Source organism: Bufo gargarizans, chromosome 1 (assembly GCF_014858855.1).
Source record: "Bufo gargarizans isolate SCDJY-AF-19 chromosome 1, ASM1485885v1, whole genome shotgun sequence".
NCBI classification, from domain to species: domain Eukaryota; kingdom Metazoa; phylum Chordata; class Amphibia; order Anura; family Bufonidae; genus Bufo; species Bufo gargarizans.
In genome coordinates this window covers 111,795,015-111,809,657 of record NC_058080.1, presented here as the reverse complement: position 1 = coordinate 111,809,657, position 14,643 = coordinate 111,795,015, and the positions used below count along the sequence as shown (strand labels likewise).

The 14,643-nt window shown below is 46.0% G+C and overlaps 1 protein-coding gene across 1 annotated transcript in view; it reads left to right on the top strand.

Annotated features, from left to right (window-relative positions):
- Positions 1-14,643, top strand: part of VEGFC (vascular endothelial growth factor C) — a 173,689-nt gene that overhangs the window by 143,512 nt on the left and 15,534 nt on the right. The window lies entirely within an intron of this gene.

The window sequence follows — 14,643 nt, the reverse complement described above, 5'->3', positions numbered from 1 at the left end:
TGTGGATAGGGAAATGAATTAAAATAAAAATTAAATAAATAAAAATTAACCAAAATCAATTGGAGAGAGGTTCCATAGCAGAGAATCTGGCTTCCCGTCACCCACCACTGGAACAGTCCATTCTCAGATATTTAGGCCCCGGCACCCAGGCAGAGGAGAGAGGTCCCGTAACAGAGAATCTGTCTTCATGTCAGCAGAGAATTAGTCTGCATGTCATAGCAGAGAATGAGGCTTCACGTCAGCCACCACTGCAACAGTCCATTGGCATATATTTAGGCCCAGCACCCAGGCAGAGGAGGGAGGTCCCGTAACAGAGAATCTGTCTTCATGTCAGCAGAGAATTAGTCTGCATGTCATAGCAGAGAATGAGGCTTCACGTCAGCCACCACTGCAACAGTCCATTGGCATATATTTAGGCCCAGCACACACACAGGCAGAGGAGAGAGGTCCCGTAACAGAGAATCTGGCTTCATGTCAGCAGAGAATCAGTCTGCATGTCATAGCAGAGAATGAGGCTTCACGTCAGCCACCACTGCAACAGTCCATTGGCATATATTTAGGCCCAGCACACACACAGGCAGAGGAGAGAGGTCCCGTAACAGAGGATCTGGCTTCATGTCAGCAGAGAATCAGTCTGCATGTCATAGCAGAGAATCAGGCTTCACGTCAGCCACCACTGCAACAGTCCATTGTCATAAATTTAGGCCCAGCACCCAGGCAGAGGAGAGAGGTCCCGTAACAGACAATCTGGCTTCATGTCAGCAGAGAATTAGTCTGCATGTCATAGCAGAGAATGAGGCTTCACGTCAGCCACCACTGCAACAGTCCATTGGCATATATTTAGGCCTAGCACACAGGCAGAGGAGAGAGGTCCCGTAACAGACAATCTGGCTTCATGTCAGCAGAGAATCAGTCTGCATGTCATAGCAGAGAATGAGGCTTCACGTCAGCCACCACTGCAACAGTCCATTGTCATAAATTTAGGCCCAGCACCCAGGCAGAGGAGAGAGGTCCCGTAACAGACAATCTGGCTTCATGTCAGCAGAGAATTAGTCTGCATGTCATAGCAGAGAATCAGGCTTCATGTCAGCCACCACTGCAACAGTCCATTGGCATATATTTAGGCCTAGCACACAGGCAGAGGAGAGGTTCATTCAACTTTGGGTAGCATCGCAATATAATGGTAAAATGAAAATAAAAATAGGATTGAATGAGGAAGTGCCCTGGAGTCCAATAATATATGGTTATGGGGAGGTAGTTAATGTCTAATCTGGACAAGGGACGGACAGGTCCTGTGGGATCCATGCCTGGTTCATTTTTATGAACGTCAGCTTGTCCACATTGGCTGTAGACAGGCGGCTGCGTTTGTCTGTAATGACGCCCCCTGCCGTGCTGAATACACGTTCAGACAAAACGCTGGCTGCCGGGCAGGCCAGCACCTCCAAGGCATAAAAGGCTAGCTCTGGCCACGTGGACAATTTAGAGACCCAGAAGTTGAATGGGGCCGAACCATCAGTCAGTACGTGGAGGGGTGTGCACACGTACTGTTCCACCATGTTAGTGAAATGTTGCCTCCTGCTAACACGTTGCGTATCAGGTGGTGGTGCAGTTAGCTGTGGCGTGTTGACAAAAGTTTTCCACATCTCTGCCATGCTAACCCTGCCCTCAGAGGAGCTGGCCGTGACACAGCTGCCTTGGCGACCTCTTGCTCCTCCTCTGCCTTGGCCTTGGGCTTCCACTTGTTCCCCTGTGACATTTGGGAATGCTCTCAGTAGCGCGTCTACCAACGTGCGCTTGTACTCGCGCATCTTCCTATCACGCTCCAGTGCAGGAAGTAAGGTGGGCACATTGTCTTTGTAGCGTGGATCCAGCAGGGTGGCAACCCAGTAGTCCGCACAGGTTAAAATGTGGGCAACTCTGCTGTCGTTGCGCAGGCACTGCAGCATGTAGTCGCTCATGTGTGCCAGGCTGCCCAGGGATAAGGACAAGCTGTCCTCTGTGGGAGGCGTATCGTCATCGTCCTGCCTTTCCCCCCAGCCACGCACCAGTGATGGACCCGAGCTGCGTTGGGTGCCACCCCGCTGTGACCATGCTTCATCCTCATCCTCCTCCACCTCCTCCTCATCCTCGTCCTCCTCGTCCTCCAGTAGTGGGCCCTGGCTGGCCACATTTGTACCTGGCCTCTGCTGTTGCCAAAAACCTCCCTCTGAGTCACTTCGAAGAGACTGGCCTGAAAGTGCTAAAAATGACCCCTTTTCCTCCTCCTCCTCCTCCTCCTCCTGGGCCACCTCCTCTTCCATCATCGCCCTAAGTGTTTTCTCAAGGAGACATAGAAGTGGTATTGTAACGCTGATAACGGTGTCATCGCCACTGGCCATGTTGGTGGAGTACTCGAAACAGCGCAACAGGGCACACAGGTCTCGCATGGAGGCCCAGTCATTGGTGGTGAAGTGGTGCTGTTCTGTAGTGCGACTGACCCGTGCGTGCTGCAGCTGAAACTCCACTATGGCCTGCTGCTGCTCGCACAGTCTGTCCAGCATGTGCAAGGTGGAGTTCCACCTGGTGGGCACGTCGCATATGAGGCGGTGAGCGGGAAGGCCGAAGTTACGCTGTAGCGCAGACAGGCGAGCAGCAGCAGGATGTGAACGCCGGAAGCGCGAACAGACGGCCCGCACTTTATGCAGCAGCTCTGACATGAACTTCTGCACCACCAAATTCAGCACATGCGCCAAGCAAGGGATGTGCGTCAAATTGGCTAGTCCCAGAGCTGCAACGAGATTTCGCCCATTATCACACACCACCAGGCCGGGCTTGAGGCTCACCGGCAGCAACCACTCGTCGGTCTGTTGTTCTATACCCCGCCACAACTCCTGTGCGGTGTGGGGCCTGTCCCCCAAACATATGAGTTTCAGAATGGCCTGCTGACGTTTACCCCGGGCTGTGCTGAAGTTGGTGGTGAAGGTGTGTGGCTGACTGGATGAGCAGGTGGAAGAAGAGGAGGAGGAAGCCGAGAAGGAGGAGGTGGCAACAGGAGGCAAAGAATGTTGCCCTGCGATCCTTGGCGGCGGAAGGACGTGCGCCAAACAGCTCTCCGCCTGGGGCCCAGCTGCCACTACATTTACCCAGTGTGCAGTTAGGGAGATATAGCGTCCCTGGCCGTGCTTACTGGTCCACGTATCTGTGGTTAGGTGGACCTTGCCACAGATGGCGTTGCGCAGTGCACACTTGATTTTATCGGATACTTGGTTGTGCAGGGAAGGCACGGCTCTCTTGGAGAAGTAGTGCCGGCTGGGAACAACATACTGTGGGACAGCAAGCGACATGAGCTGTTTGAAGCTGTCTGTGTCCACCAGCCTAAATGACAGCATTTCATAGGCCAGTAGTTTAGAAATGCTGGCATTCAGGGCCAGGGATCGAGGGTGGCTAGGTGGGAATTTACGCTTTCTATCAAATGTTTGTGAGATGGAGAGCTGAACGCTGGCGTGTGACATGGTTGAGACGCTTGGTGACGGAGGTGGTGGTGGTGGTGTTGGTGGTACATCCCCTGTTTGCTGGGCGGCAGGTGCCAACGTTCCTCCAGAGGCGGAGGAAGAGGCCGAGGCGGCAGCAGCAGAATAGGCCGAGGCGGCAGCAGCAGAAGAGGTAGCAGGGGGAGCCTGAGTGACTTCCTTGGTTTTAAGGTGTTTACTCCACTGCAGTTCATGCTTTGCATGCAGGTGCCTGGTCATGCAGGTTGTGCTCAGGTTCAGAACGTTAATGCCTCGCTTCAGGCTCTGATGGCACAGCGTGCAAACCACTCGGGTCTTGTCGTCAGCACATTGTTTGAAGAAGTGCCATGCCAGGGAACTCCTTGAAGCTGCCTTTGGGGTGCTCGGTCCCAGATGGCGGCGGTCAGTAGCAGGCGGAGTCTCTTGGCGGCGGGTGTTCTGCTTTTGCCCACTGCTCCCTCTTTTGCTACGCTGTTGGCTCGGTCTCACCACTGCCTCTTCCTCCGAACTGTGAAAGTCAGTGGCACGACCTTCATTCCATGTGGGGTCTAGGACCTCATCGTCCCCTGCATCGTCTTCCACCCAGTCTTGATCCCTGACCTCCTGTTCAGTCTGCACACTGCAGAAAGACGCAGCAGTTGGCACCTGTGTTTCGTCATCATCAGAGACATGCTGAGGTGGTATTCCCATGTCCTCATCATCAGGAAACATAAGTGGTTGTGCGTCAGTGCATTCTATGTCTTTCACCGCTGGGGAAGGGCTAGGTGGATGCCCTTGGGAAACCCTGCCAGCGGAGTCTTCAAACAGCATAAGAGACTGCTGCATAACTTGAGGCTGAGACAGTTTCCCTGGTATGCATGGGGGTGATGTGACAGACTGATGGGGTTGGTTTTCAGGCGCCATCTGTGCGCTTTCTGCAGAAGACTGGGTGGGAGATAATGTGAACGTGCTGGATCCACTGTCGGCCACCCAATTGACTAATGCCTGTACCTGCTCAGGCCTTACCATCCTTAGAACGGCATTGGGCCCCACCATATATCGCTGTAAATTCTGGCGGCTACTGGGACCTGAGGTAGTTGGTACACTAGGACGTGTGGATGTGGCAGAACGGCCACGTCCTCTCCCAGCACCAGAGGGTCCACTAACACCACCACGACCATGTCCACGTCCGCGTCCCTTACTAGATGTTTTTCTCATTGTTATGGTTCACCACAACAACAAATATATTATTTGGCCCAATGTATTGTATTCAAATTCAGCGGGATATAAATTTGAGGCCTAGTATTTAGGCGCTGGGTGACCGGTATGGATTTAGTGACAGAATTAGACTTGGAAATGCACAGAAGCGTGTGTGTGAAGTTATTCTGAATGACCCTATGTGCACCTTCAATATGATCTACCCTTTTAGGGATAGATTTCAAATAGCTCTGATATAGCAGAAACGACTAAATTATGAAATTGCTAAATTGGGAATTGTATTTGAACCCAGAACAAAAAATGTGCTTTGACGGACACTAAATAACTTTCCCAGCCACAACAGGACAGCGGTAACGAGAGATTTAGCGGGATATAAATTTGAGGCCTAGTATTTAGGCGCTGGGTGACAGGTATGGGTTTAGTGACAGAATTAGATTTGGAAATGCACAGTAGCGGGTGTGTGAAGTTATTCTGAATGACCCTATGTGCACCTTGAATATTATATACCCTTTTAGAGATAGATTTCAAATAGCTCTGATATAGCAGAAACCACTAAATTATGAAATTGCTAAATTGGGAATTGTATTTCAACCCAGAACAAGAAATGTGCTTGAACGGACACTAAATAACTCGCCCAGCTACAGCACTAGGGACAGATTTAGCTGGATATAAATTTGAGGCCTAGTATTTAGGCGCTGGGTGACCGGTATGGATTTAGTGACAGAATTAGACTTGGAAATGCACAGAAGCGTGTGTGTGAAGTTATTCTGAATGACCCTATGTGCACCTTGAATATTATATACCCTTTTAGGGATAGATTTCAAATAGCTCTGATATAGCAGAAACCACTAAATTATGAAATTGCTAAATTGGGAATTGTATTTCAACCCAGAACAAGAAATGTGCTTGAACGGACACTAAATAACTCGCCCAGCTACAGCACTAAGGACAGATTTAGCGGGATATAAATTTGAGGCCTAGTATTTAGGCGCTGGGTGACAGGTATGGGTTTAGTGCCAGAATTAGACTTGGAAATACACAGTAGCGGGTGTGTGTGAAGTTATTCTGAATGACCCAATGTGCACCTTGAATATTATATACCCTTTTAGGGATAGATTTCAAATAGCTCTGATATAGCAGAAACCACTAAATTATGAAATTGCTAAATTGGGAATTGTATTTCAACCCAGAACAAGAAATGTGCTTGAACGGACACTAAATAACTCGCCCAGCTACAGCACTAAGGACAGATTTAGCGGGATATAAATTTGAGGCCTAGTATTTAGGCGCTGGGTGACAGGTATGGGTTTAGTGCCAGAATTAGACTTGGAAATACACAGTAGCGGGTGTGTGTGAAGTTATTCTGAATGACCCAATGTGCACCTTGAATATTATATACCCTTTTAGGGATAGATTTCAAATAGCTCTGATATAGCAGAAACCACTAAATTATGAAATTGCTAAATTGGGAATTGTACTTCAACCCAGAACAAAAAATGTGCTTTGACGGACACTAAATATCTTTCCAAGCAACAACAGTACAGCGGTAACGAGAGATTTAGCAGGATATAAATTTGAGGCCTAGTATTTAGGCGCTGGGTGACAGGTATGGGTTTAGTGACAGAATTAGACTTGGAAATACACAGTAGCGGGTGTGTGTGAAGTTATTCTGAATGACCCAATGTGCACCTTGAATATTATATACCCTTTTAGGGATAGATTTCAAATAGCTCTGATATAGCAGAAACCACTAAATTATGAAATTGCTAAATTGGGAATTGTACTTCAACCCAGAACAAAAAATGTGCTTTGACGGACACTAAATAACTTTCCCAGCTACAACAGGACAGCGGTAACGAGAGATTTAGCGGGATATAAATTTGAGGCCTAGTATTTAGGCGCTGGGTGACAGGTATGGGTTTAGTGACAGAATTAGACTTGGAAATACACAGTAGCGGGTGTGTGTGAAGTTATTCTGAATGACCCTATGTGCACCTTCAATATGATCTACCCTTTTAGGGATAGATTTCAAATAGCTCTGATATAGCAGAAACCACTAAATTATGAAATTGCTAAATTGGGAATTGTATTTCAACCCAGAACAAAAAATGTGCTTTGACGGACACTAAATAACTTTCCCAGCTACAACAGGACAGCGGTAACGAGAGATTTAGCAGGATATAAATTTGAGGCCTAGTATTTAGGCGCTGGGTGACAGGTATGGGTTTAGTGACAGAATTAGACTTGAAAATACACAGTAGCGGGTGTGTGTGAAGTTATTCTGAATGACCCAATGTGCACCTTGAATATTATATACCCTTTTAGGGATAGATTTCAAATAGCTCTGATATAGCAGAAACCACTAAATTATGAAATTGCTAAATTGGGAATTGTACTTCAACCCAGAACAAAAAATGTGCTTTGACGGACACTAAATAACTTTCCCAGCTACAACAGGACAGCGGTAACGAGAGATTTAGCAGGATATAAATTTGAGGCCTAGTATTTAGGCGCTGGGTGACAGGTATGGGTTTAGTGACAGAATTAGACTTGAAAATACACAGTAGCGGGTGTGTGTGAAGTTATTCTGAATGACCCAATGTGCACCTTGAATATTATATACCCTTTTAGGGATAGATTTCAAATAGCTCTGATATAGCAGAAACCACTAAATTATGAAATTGCTAAATTGGGAATTGTACTTCAACCCAGAACAAAAAATGTGCTTTGACGGACACTAAATAACTTTCCCAGCTACAACAGGACAGCGGTAACGAGAGATTTAGCGGGATATAAATTTGAGGCCTAGTATTTAGGCGCTGGGTGACCGGTATGGATTTACTGACAGAATTAGACTGGGATATGGCCAAAAAATAACCACACTATTGCTGGTTAAATGCACTTGGTGACGGGCGCAGCTTGCCCCTGATGTAGTATATGGCCAAAAAATGAACAGACTATTGCTGGTTAAATGCACTTGGTGTCACAGCTTGACCAACCACACTACTGAGGGTTAAATGCACTTGGTGACGGGCGCAGCTTGCCCCTGATGTAGTATATGGCCAAAAAATGAACAGACTATTGCTGGTTAAATGCACTTGGTGACGGGCGCAGCTTGCCCCTGATTTAGTATATGGCCAAAAAATGAACAGACTATTGCTGGTTAAATGCACTTGGTGTGATAGCTTGACCAACCACACTACTGAGGGTTAAATGCACTTGGTGACGGGCGCAGCTTGCCCCTGATGTAGTATATGGCCAAAAAATGAACAGACTATTGCTGGTTAAATGCACTTGGTGACGGGCGCAGCTTGCCCCTGATTTAGTATATGGCCAAAAAATGAACAGACTATTGCTGGTTAAATGCACTTGGTGTGATAGCTTGACCAACCACACTACTGAGGGTTAAATGCACTTGGTGTGATAGCTTGACCAACCACACTACTGAGGGTTAAATGCACTTGGTGACGGGCGCAGCTTGCCCCTGATGTAGTATATGGCCAAAAAATGAACAGACTATTGCTGGTTAAATGCACTTGGTGACGGGCGCAGCTTGCCCCTGATTTAGTATATGGCCAAAAAATGAACAGACTATTGCTGGTTAAATGCACTTGGTGTGATAGCTTGACCAACCACACTACTGAGGGTTAAATGCACTTGGTGACGGGCGCAGCTTGCCCCTGATGTAGTATATGGCCAAAAAATAAACAGACTATTGCTGGTTAAATGCACTTGGTGTGACAGCTTCACCCTGATGTAGGCTTTAGCCAAAAAACAAACGCACCATTGAGGGTTAAATGCACTTGGTGACAGGCGCAGCTTGCCCCTGATGTAGTATATGGCCAAAAAATAAACAGACTATTGCTGGTTAAATGCACTTGGTGTGACAGCTTCACCCTGATGTAGGCTTTAGCCAAAAAACAACCACACCATTGAGGGTTAAATGCACTTGGTCGCAGCTTGTGCTGGCGCACCACAAGACACAAAATGGCCGCCGATCACCCCAGAAAAATGTGACTGACAAACGGTCTGGGCAGCCTAAAAACAGTGAGCAATTGAGGATCAGCAGCTCAATGATCCACAGCTGCAGATCGATCAGTTAATCAAGTCCTTTGGAGGAGTTAATCTGCCTAATCTCGCCCTACTGTCGCAGCCGCAACCTCTCCCTACGCTAATCAGAGCAGAGTGACGGGCGGCGCTATGTGACTCCAGCTTAAATAGAGGCTGGGTCACATGGTGCTCTGGCCAATCACAGCCATGCCAATAGTAGGCATGGCTGTGATGGCCTCTTGGGGCAAGTAGTATGACGCTTGTTGATTGGCTGCTTTGCAGCCTTTCAAAAAGCGCCAAGAAAGCGTCACAAAAGCGCGAAGAAAGCGACGAACACCGAACCCGAACCCGGACTTTTACGAAAATGTCCGGGTTCGGGTCCGTGTCACGGACACCCCAAAATTCGGTACGAACCCGAACTATACAGTTCGAGTTCGCTCATCCCTACTAAAGACCCTTCTTTGAAAATAAAATAAATGGGATTCTGTGGGTTACCATGAGAACCAGTATTAGCTGCCAGATAGCCATGGGTGGACTGGGAACTTAAAGGGGCAATGGAAAAAAATATAAAAGTGCCCCCCCATGTTGTACATGGGGCCAAAATTGACAGGACACAAGTAAGTAGGGTCAACACAAGTGGGGTGGCAGCAATAAAGGGGTTAGCAATAGCATAGTGCAGCACAGAACACTGGCCCAGCAGAACCAAATACCAAATTGTGGCACAAAATACTGTCACAGGAGAACCAAATACTATAGTGCAGCATAATATACTTCCCCAGTAGCTGTCCCTCTGCGGTGGCCATCAATAGCTGCCATGTTCTGTTTTCCTCTTTCTCCTCCAATTGTCTATAATTATGTTATGGATTAGGGGGCTTAGGAGGTGAGATGCGGGATACAGCACCAAGCTAGCCCTACCTCCAGCATGCTGCCTGGACTTACCCTAGCAATGATCTCTATAGTACTACTAGTAGGATGCTCCCTAAGTGACCAAGGAATGAAGAGAAAAATAAAATACCCAAGTGCTGTCCTAAGTCGGCAGCAGGCCACAGACCCTTCCAGCCTGTGGCCTATAGCCAGTACATCCTTCCAGATTACTACTTCCTCTCCCAGAGGCTGGTCAGGAAAAAATCTGGGTCGCAAACAGCATATACTACAGATACTACACCTATGGGTGGAGTTATGCTTTAATCATCTCTGGGGGTTGTTTACATTTTATTTTATTTTATTTTTTAAGACAATAAAAATTAACAAACCTTACAATATAATGTACGGCATAAATGTCAAAAGAGGCCGTACAAGTACAACAGGGGTAGTAGATGTTTCATCAGATTGACAATAGATAGACAATGTTAAGAAATTACAATTAATGTTAAGACATTACAATTGATGTTAATGTTGAGCAGCAATTCTATTTAACATTTCTATATAACTCCCAATCTTTCCAGCTAGCCTTGAACTTAGTGTAAGTTCTATTTTCCCAGGCAGCAATTTCTTCAAATCTGTAAATTGTGTCTACTTTGCAGATCCATTGCAGATCCATTGATCTTCTGAGGGGATATCGGTTGAGAGCCAGCACCGCGGTACCAGGAGACCAGCTGCCATTATTAATTTGTTGAATAAGGGAGGAATACTAAGGGGTGTATTGAATGAGTGGTATCCCAAGAGGGCTAATTGAGGAGACAGCGGGACTGTTGAGTTACAGATTTTGTTGCTCCTTGAAAAATAAATTTCCCACCATTTGTGGATAGGTCCACCATATGTGGTAGAAGGTTCTCCTTTTCTCACCGCAGCGCCAACAGACATCCGAGCTCCCCTCTACATATCTACATGTTATATCTGGTGTCTTATACCACCTTGTTAAGACCTTGTAACCATTTTCCTGGATCCTCACACAGCGAGAAGAAGTATGAGGAGTCAAGAGTATTCGGGATAGTTCTCCAGGGGAGAAGGTATGGTTAAAATCCTCCTCCCAAAGATTAATATAGGCCAGTTTGGGCACCAGGATCGGTGAGCTAATTTTTCTGTAGATTTGCGAAATAGGTTTGTTTGGAGGGGATTTGTTTTGTATCAGGGACATAATTTGTCGTTTACATTTTTGATATGCTAAGTTTTGTTTGTGGGGATGATTTAAAAAAAAATAATTTTACCCTAGCACAGCATCATAGTTAAGTTTGCCTATACACTTTATATGCTTTTAGAAAATGCTGATCAAGGCTACACGCATTCTACAAGTACCCCCAGCAGCGAAAATAAACCAGTACAATATTATTCACATATACTTACAGGATACTATAACTGTTCTTGCACATATGATTCCCAAATGTTGTACTGGGAAATGTAGAATACCTTGTCTAGAACCGATGATTGCACGTTCTGCCGAAGTATGGAAACTGTACATATATTTGAGGCTGTAAATTTTGCATGCTTCCTACAGAAACACAGATATGAGTGACATACTTTGGAGAAATATTTTGAGCGACCTAAGTAAAGAGATCCCCTTTGTTTCCAAAATGGTGTCAGTGTTTCATCCTTGGTTTAGCCATTTCCAGTCTGAAGAAATGTTCCTGGCGTGCGTGGTTTTAATCTTCCCAGTTTATGATCCGTGTCAAATTTAAATGCTCCTAACAGGCTTCTCACATCGGACACAGATGCTTTCAGAAATGTCTTTGTGCCAACAATCAAAAAAAACTACTCTACGCCCGAGCGGCAAGAATTCCACACTTCTCTCCACTGTGGAAATCGAATTTGTTCTGTGTAAACACCTTCTCACTCTTGAATAAACTCATGCAAATTAACTGCAGGAAGAACTCATGTGAAAAAGGCTCTTACATAGTGTATGCCACAGAAACAAGATGAGATCTTATAGTAGAATGTGTTTTAAAGTAGAAATAACTACTCAAAATAATATAATAAAGTGTATCATCATTACTGTGTTGTGTACATGCACTGCCAGCCTATACGTCATGACCAGAAAATCTGAATCAGGTGGAATGTGTCCACATCATATTCTGTGCATTTTGCTGCAGATTTATAGGGCTTATTAGATTTTTTTGTATAGAAGCAATTGTAGGGATAATTACTTTTTTAGATGCCAACTCTAGATGTAACAGCCAATAGAGATCTTGCAAATGGGGATAACTGTTAGATCGGTGGGGGTTTGACCATGAGACCCACACTGATCACAAGAACAAGGTTCAATATACCCCATTTTAATAAACAGGTCAAGCATGCACACCACACTCCATTCATTTCTATGGGCCAATTGGAGATAGCCAAGTGCCAATCCCTGGCTAAGTAACATAAGTGCACATGCTTGACCGATACTTCATCTATATATGGGGGGCGCAGAACCAGCATTCTTGTGATCAGTCAAACCCCCACAGTTACCCCCTATACAATGTTCTGATGCACTGTAAGCCACTTGCTCAGTCCTCTGAAAGCACCTAAAGGCTTTCCCCAAATCAGTGGTGCTGGCCGAACGGCTCACTGACTGACTCTGCCCGCTATTCTAATTACCCTTAGGCTGGACTTACAAATGCAGTTTTTTTATGTCATTTTTTGAGGCAATGTATGAGAGCTACAGAAACAGCATAGCATAGCAAGCTATGCACAGGGATGGACTGGAAAACCTATAGCGGCCCTGGAAAAATTATTTTAAAGTGGTCCCATGTTGTAAGTGGGTCCAAATTGACAGGCAGAGCCAACACAAGTAGGTTGGGCCAGCAATACCATATTGCGGCACAAAACACCTCCCAAGCAGAACCAAATACCACAGTGCATCATAAAATATCTCCCCGAAAGCTGTGTTGGCAAGGGCTAGCTGCCATATTCTGCCCTCCTACTCCAGTTGGCTCAGGGTGGAAATACAGTTGAATTCAGGAGTGTACCCGCAGTTGCCAGCCCGGTACATAAGTAAAGTTGATGACGCTCCCAGTCAACCTAATTGACTCTGGGAGTGTCAGATCATTACTTTCCTGGCTGGCAGCCATTAGGAGGGTCCAAGAGGCCCCCTGATCATCAGCCCACCGGGAAGTTTGCGCGATGTGCCACGCTGTTTCTATAGCTCTCATGCATTGCATAGCTCTCTATAGCTCTCATGCATTGCCCACTCCACTGTTTCCTGGCCACCTCGTGGTCAGCACTTAGTCCCATCTCACCTTACTAACGGCGAGATGAGACAACCCTTTTAAAGCTAACATCTGACTCCATGGACCGTTTTTTGTCTGGTCTAAACCTGACACTCATGCCGGAAACCAGCTGGATACCTTCTTGTCAGTGGGGTCTGGTGGTCAACAGCAGTATCTGGGTAGTCCGGATCCGGTAAAGTCCGGCAGGCTGTTCTACTCCCAGAACAGCCTGACAGATCAGCAAATGTGAAATTAGCCTTAGAAAAAGTGCCACTATCCAATGACAGCAGCACTTTAAAATGTATTTGTTTTCCATAATTTTAAAATTGTCAGAAATTAAAACATACATTAGAAAAAAAAGTCAGACACCCAGTCCCTGGAATAGAAGGAATCAATAAAGATAGAGGGGATGTGCAGTGGTTTAATATTGATGACATGTCTTTAGGACAACATCTGACATCAGCATCTCCCTCCCTGGTTTCTTTTATTCTCCCTCCTTGGTTTCTTTTATTAGATCCAAAAATGTACAAAATGTGCAAAGTTTCAGCTACATCCATATTATAGCTGAAATGTTGCACCTTTTGTAAGGTTTTGGATCTATTTAATAAAAGAAACCAGCGAGGGAGATGCTGACATTGGATGTCTTTTTTGAAGTTTCCTAAATGTGGATCCATCGGCGGGACAGGCTGTTGCGTTCCTGATGGTGTGTTTCTAAGGGACACTGCTTTTGGATAATTATTTGACAACTGTCCTCAGGATAAGTCAATATTAGATCGGCAAAGGTCTGACTCCCCGCACCTTATAGATCAGCTGTATGAAGTGGTAGCTGTGCTTGTGCGACCGCTGTTTCCTCTTCAAAATTATCCCCGGCGCAGTATCATTTTAACTGCTCGTCCCACTGATGTGAATGCACAGCCCCTTTAAGAGAGGCATACATTCACTTACGCATCTAACATTTAGCCAAGTGGTCAAATCTCAAAAACCTTTACCATATCCATCCATCCATGAACATGACGGTAACATGGATCCGCTCAGAATGCATCAGTTTCCCTCCGATCAGTCTCCAGTCCGCTCTGGAGGCGGACACCGAAACACTGCCTGCAGCATTTTGGTGTCCGCCTGACGATGCGGAAGGCAAACGGATCCGTCCTGACACACAATGTAAGTCAATGGGGACGAATCAGTTTTCTATGACACAATATGGCACAATAGAAAACTGATCCGTCCTCCATTGACTTTCAATGGTGTTCAAGACGGATCCGTCATGGCTGTGTTAAAGATAATATAAACGGATCTGTTCTGAACGGATGCAGTCGGTTGTATTATCTGAACGGATCCGTCTGTGCAGATCCATGACGGTTCCAGCACCAAACGCGAGTGTAAAAGTAGCCTTACTTGAGGGCACTTCCTGTACATCTATGCCGTTATATGGACAGGTAAAGTATTTAGAACTGACTATACAGTTTGGCTACTGATTATTCATGGTAACTGCTGGTCTCTATTAGAAGAGTTTTTGTGGCCATACAGTCAACATGATCAACTGTGAAAATCCAAACTCAGGAATACAGTGTCGGAATGGGGTTCTTTGGGACCACCAGAGGAAATAATTCTCTAGGCCTAACCTTCTTTCATCAGTTATGTCTAATAGGTTTTTAATCAAAGAAATAACCCATTGGCAGCCAATGATTTCATTTCTCCTAGACCTTTGGGGCTCCTATGGTATTGGAGCCTGGGCCCACCGGAGGATCCTCTGGTACTCTGGTGGGTCAGTCCGAGCCTGG